This window comes from Dasypus novemcinctus, chromosome 3 (genome assembly GCF_030445035.2).
Source record: "Dasypus novemcinctus isolate mDasNov1 chromosome 3, mDasNov1.1.hap2, whole genome shotgun sequence".
NCBI lineage: Eukaryota > Metazoa > Chordata > Mammalia > Cingulata > Dasypodidae > Dasypus > Dasypus novemcinctus.
The window spans coordinates 58,361,391-58,367,584 of NC_080675.1; the positions used below are offsets into that span (position 1 = coordinate 58,361,391).

The 6,194-nt window shown below is 38.6% G+C and overlaps 1 pseudogene; it reads right to left on the reverse strand.

Moving 5' to 3' along the window:
* Positions 1-260: 260 nt before the first annotated feature.
* Positions 261-1,282, reverse strand: LOC139437906 (histone-lysine N-methyltransferase SETMAR-like; annotated as a pseudogene).
* Positions 1,283-6,194: the final 4,912 nt, after the last annotated feature.

A 6,194-nucleotide genomic window follows, 5' to 3' on the forward strand; every position in this document is an offset into this window, starting at 1 on the left:
TCCATGTTATTTATTGCCCTTTGCATGAGCTCCTACTCTTATAATGATACCTCCTTAGGAGGCATTAGAACACTGGAAAGTTCTTTAAACTTCAGATCATTTTTAATAGGGTTTCCTGCTGAGGCTAAAAATCTTTGTGTCCAAAGCATTCCAAAACCATGGATTTTCCTAAGATCATATATATTTGGATGGTGCAAAAGAAATTGTGGTTTTGGATGGTGAATTTTAAATCATTATAACTAAGCTCAAACACATCTTTATTAATCAAAATAGGAACCATTACAATCAACACATTTTGCCAATGAGAAATAAGTTTGCATATTCCTGTAGCATGAAAATCTGTGCTTTGGGATTCAATGAACTCTTGGGAAGCATTTTCTGCATCCTGCTGGTTATGGAAGTGCTTTCCCTGCAAAAAGTTGTCGAGATGCTTAAAGAAGTGGTAGTCGGTTGGCAAGTGGTCAGGGGAGTACGGTGGATGAGGCAAAACTTCATAGCCCTATTCTTTCAACTTTTTGAAGCTCTGGTTGTGTGACGTGTGGTCGGGTGTTGTCGTGGAGAAGAATTGGGCCCTTTCTGTTGACCAATGCTGGCTGCAGGCTTTGCAGTTTTTGGTGCATCTCTATTTGCTGAGCATACTTCTCAGATGTAATGGTTTCACAGGGATTCAGAAAGCTGTAGTGGATCAGACAGGCAGCAGACAACCAAACAGTGACCATGACCTTTTTTTGGTGCAAGTTTGGCATTGAGAAGTCCTTTGGAGCGTCTTCTCAGTCCAACCACTGAGCTGGTCATGACTGGTTGTCATATAAAATCCACTTTTCATTACACATCATAATTTGATCAAGAAATGGTTCATTGTTTTCGCATAGAATAAGAGAAGGCAACACTTCAAAATGATTTTTTTAAATTTTATTTTTGGTCAGCTCATGAGGCACCCACTTATTGAGCTTCTTCACCTTTCCAATTTGCTTCAAGTGCCAAATAACCATAGACTGTCCGAGTTCTTTGGCAACCTCTCTTGTAGTTTAAGAGGATCAGTGTTAATGTTTGTTCTCAATTGGTTGTTGTCAACTTCCAATGGCTGGCCACTATGCTCCTCATCTTCAAGGCTCTTGTCTCCTTTGCAAAACTTCTTGAAACACCTCTGCACTATATGTTCATTAGAAGTTCCTAGGCCAAATGTGTTGATGTTGTGAGTTGTCTCCACTGTTCGACAACCCATTTTGAACTCAAATAAGAAAGTTGCCCAAATTTGCTTTTTGTCTAACATCATTTCCATAGTCTAAAATGAATATCAAATAAACAGCAAGTAATAAGTCATTAGCAAAAAAAAAACAAAGCAAGAAATGCACACTAAAATAATGTAGAACATAGTCACATTTAAAAATGTATGCCAATCCTAGTGTTGCAGGGTGCCCAAGAGTTACCTCCTGAAAGCCTCTATGTTGCTCAAATGTGGCCACTCTCTAAGCCAAAGTCAGCATATAAATGCATTACCTTCCCCCTAGCATGGGACATGACTCCCGGGTATGAGCCTCCCTGGCTCCCATGTGCCAACTGGGCCCGGAGCCTCAGCAGTGTTGCAGCACCTACTCTCCTGTTTGTTGGACTTATCCAGGTCAGCTGACAGGGAGGTGAGGATAGATGACCACCACATCAAGGAATTGTGAGAGTCTGCAGCTGTCGGCACAAGTATCCCATCTACCAGCTGTGTGGGATCCAAGCCCCTCTCAATTGAGAGGAGGAGGGGGCATTGCCACCCCATGGTCCTCTTGATGGAGGAATAAAATATGGATTAGAGTGGACTTACTGGTATTCTATTATAGAATTATTGTGACTCTAGGAATGGAAGAAATTATATCATTGATGTGGAGACAGTGGCCACAGGAGTTGCTGAAGGCAGGGAGAGGGAAAAGGAGGTGTGATATGAGGGCATTTTCAGGATTTAGAGTTGTCCTGAATGATATTGCAGGACAGATGAAGGGCATTATATATCCTGCCATAACCCATGGAATGGGATGGAAGAGAGTGTAAACTACAATGTAAACTATAATCCATGCTGTGTAGCAGTGCTCTAAAATGTATTCATCGATTGCAATGAATGTACCACACTAACAAAAGAAATTGTTGATGTGGGAAAAGTAGGGTGTGGGTAGAGTGGGACATATGCGAACCTCCTATATTTTTTAATGTAACATTTTGTGTGAGCTTTGTATCTTTTAAAAATAAGTAAAAATGGAAAGCGGCTGTGGCTCAATCAGATGAGCTCTCGTCTACCATATGGGAGGCCCTTGGTTCATGTCCTGGGGCCTCCTTGTGAAGGCAGGCTCACCCGCACATTGCAGAGAGCAGACTCAATAAGGTGATGCAACAAAAAGAAGGGAGACAAGTGAGAATACAGAAGAGCCCACAGTGAATGGACACAGAGAGAAGACAGCAAGCAAGCTGCAAGTGGGGAGGGGAAATAAAATAAATAAATACAGACACAGAAGAACTTACAGTGAATGGACACAGAGAGCAGACAGCATGCAAAAAGCTGCAGGGAGGGTGGTGGGGATAAATTGTAAAAAATATATTAAAAAAAAAGAATATGCCAATATCAAATGGCAAATTTCAGCAATGCAAAACCACAATTACTTTTGCACCAACCTAATAATATTAGTGTCTATATATTAACTCTCTTATTTCTAGCTAATCAACAAACTCTGATGAATGCAATGCAGTCTATCACTGTGCAGTTATTTCTCTGGCAAAGGGTAAAATTCTGCAGATGAAGTGACATTTGATATAGTGTATCCTCCCTGGTACCTTCCCATTTCAGTTTTAAGATATGACCTGTCAACAAACAAGATTACATCTGGACTTTCTAAAGGGGATTCTAATAAATCAATTTATTGCAAACAGAGGTTAAGCAGTCATGAGTTTCTCCTTCAGATAATGGGAGAATAGCAGGATTAAAGTGCAACAATGAAAAAAAAATAAAGTACTACAATGATGAATGGAATAACATAAGCAGTAAGCCTACTTATTAAGAAACATATGGGTTTTCAGTGAACTATAGATTATACAGCATGAGGGACCAATAAGCTTAAGGAGACCCTAAAACCAAATCACCAGAAGCTTTCATTTGTTTAGCTGCTGGAGCTATTGCCCTTAAACAAGGTCAGTAAGTTTTGTCTCTGAATCAAGACAGAGGCTGTGGTAAACTATTGGTCTTTGATGATCTTCAAGAAGTTGAATCAGAACACTAAGGCCTTATCCAGATCTCTCAAGTAAAAAAAGGTGGAAAGATTGATGATAATCAGGTAAACCCCAGCTTGTTAATGTTTAGGTTCACAGGGAAGTGGTTTAGTTTTCCAGGTCTTATGTCTTAATTAAGCCATATAATGGCATAATAATTTCAGAAAAAAAATGGGACCTATTACCTACTGTAGCCAGTGAAGCCCAGGCATCTTAATTGTTTCTTAGTACTTGTTTGGGGAAATTATAAATAATTTGTAGTCTTTTGAGAGTAAGGGTTTTATCTCCTTTGGATAAATAATATCCAATGTCATTAACTAATGACAAAATTGTAACCTCTTTGGAAATCTTACTGAGCTAAAACAGTAAGTAGATGGAAGGATTCATCTTAGAGGTGACCTTACCCCTCGTCTTTGGAAAACAACAAAAATGTCATCTCAATATTGCATACAAATAGAATTAGAAATCCTGGTTGAGGATTTATGAAATGTAGGATACCTCAGTAAGACCCTGGAGCTTAACAGTCCAGGTATATTGCTGATTTTCCCAAAAGAAGGCAAAAAAGCATTGACTACTGTGATCTAAAGGACACTTTAAAAAGGCAAAATGCAGATCTACTATAAAATACATAGTCTTCAAAGATGAAATAGTATTTAGACTTTCTACTACAGTCTAGTGGAGAAAGACTATTTATGGCCTGAGGTCCTGAGTGAATTCATATCCCTGCCCTCTAAATTTTCTGAGGATAGGAGTGTTACAAAGTCTTAGACAAGATAAAATGGGTCATTTCTCTATTAGGCTTTCAACTTTTGGTTTTAGTCCTTTAGCTTCTGGTTTTAGAAAGTATTTAGAAAGTTTGGGTTGAGGTTTAGATAGGTCAACCCCAATAATCCTGCCTGCATCTGAATTTATTTTTGGCCAGCACCTCCTTCATATCTTCAATTTTGGCCTGATTTAGACTCAAGGATACCTGTCCAAATTAGTTAGGACATTTTTATAAATAGAGTCCCTAGAAATTTCAAGGAAGAGACCACAGAATGAGCATTTAAGATGGTATTCCATTTGTACAATATTAGGTTAGTGGGTATAGTACCACAAAGGAGAAAGAATGTTCCCTGGTTAAAGGTCCAAAGGTGACAATTAAGGGCTGGGCCATGGGAAATGCCTGAGAATTATTAGAAATACCCAACAGCTGTGTAGTCTGTTGATCCTAGGGAGGAGGTTTGGTAGGGTTTACAGCTGACATTGTAATGCCTCTACCTATAAAAATTTGCAAGGTTGTCCCTTAATATTTAGCAAAATTTCTCCTTGTAGGCTTAAGGGTAAAACAAAAAATTGGGCCCTTGAGTTCACCACAGAGTACCTTCCTTCATTGGTCACTCACCTTGCTGTTTTCCCCTTTAGTTTCTTAGTCAACACAGGACAATTATTTTTCCAAAGTCCTCTCTGTTTACAGAAACTACAAGTGTCTTTATCAAGACTCCCTCACCCAGTAGTTTATGACTGGTACGGATATTAAGTAGTTTTATCTGTAAGGATATCAATTTATTCTGAGACTTACTGATTTTTTTCTAAGGCTCTTTCAATATGTTTAGCAAGGTATTAGAGATCTGACTATAGAGGGCTAGTTTCCATTCTGGTTCTAGCCTGTGCATTAAGTCCCTATTTCTGGCTTAAGTCCATTCACAAAAAGTGAGCAGAGAACTGGGGTCATATCTGCTTCAAGATCTATTCTTAGTGCTGACTAAAGATGTAAAAGAACTGATCTGTGATGTCTCCAGTTGGTCTCATCCTTTCTTTGCTTCCTGAACTGAAAAACAGCACTATCTATTTTCACAGAAAAGACTTTAGGATAGTCTCAAAACAACAACAACAACAAACAAAACAAAACAAAACACCATGTATACCATCTACAGCTTTTATAAACTCTTCTGCTTTCCTAAGTAATCAGGGTCTTCAAGTCACCCAGGATCTTCCTATTTTACATTTTCCACTCAATTATTTTGCATCTGAGAGTTCTTATAGTATATGATCTATTTTATACATTCCAGCAATATTCTAAATTTCTCTGCAAATTTCTCTCTTTCTTATCTGGGATTTGGAAAGTCTTTTAAAATGGTTCAGAAAGTGAAAGTAGCCAAAAGGGGTCTTCCCTGTTCTGCGTTAAGAATCAGCTAAAGTTTGAGGGCTTCTGGTGGGTTCTGGCTTGCTGAGAGGGAAAGGGAGCTGGTCAGGAGAGAGGGGTCAGTGGTGGTGGAAAAACAGCACCATGGAACAGGAATAGTAGGATAAAGTCTATCAGGTCATATTGTGACTTGGTAAAATGAGCTAGAGGTTTATATTGTTTTGTTTTATGCCTGGGCCAAGCAACCCTCTAAGGAAACTATTTTAAATTCTGAATTTCTTTTGGTGCTTTCTCATAACAACCAAAAATATGTACTGCATTGGATGTTTTAGATTTTGTTCTCTTTTTATTCCAAGTCACCTCTTAAATGAACAATTTTGTTCACATCTAAATGTTCTCAAAGTGACCATGTAATCTCAATTAATTTTGGTGAAATTATGCCTTTAGAAAGCTAAGTACAACTTTGGGTTTTGGCTCAAAGAAGGTAAGAACTGTAAGTTTAGACCAGGTCCTTGGGTCTTATCCAGTCTGCTGGCTATTTATATAAATAAAGCTTTATTGGAACAAAGCTATGTCCACTCATTTATATAGCGTCTATGGCTGTTTTTCCATGATGATGGTAGAGTTGAGTAGTTACAACGGAGACCACATGACCCATCTGTAATATTTATTATCTGACCTTTTACAGAAAATTTAGCAGGCCTCTGATCTAGACTGAGACAAACCCAAGAGAATCAAGAAATGGTCAGCTGGTATTCTAGTTAAATCAGCTGATTTCAGTGACACTGTGGGACCCTTGGAACTAATCTGTGTCATGTTTCTGAAC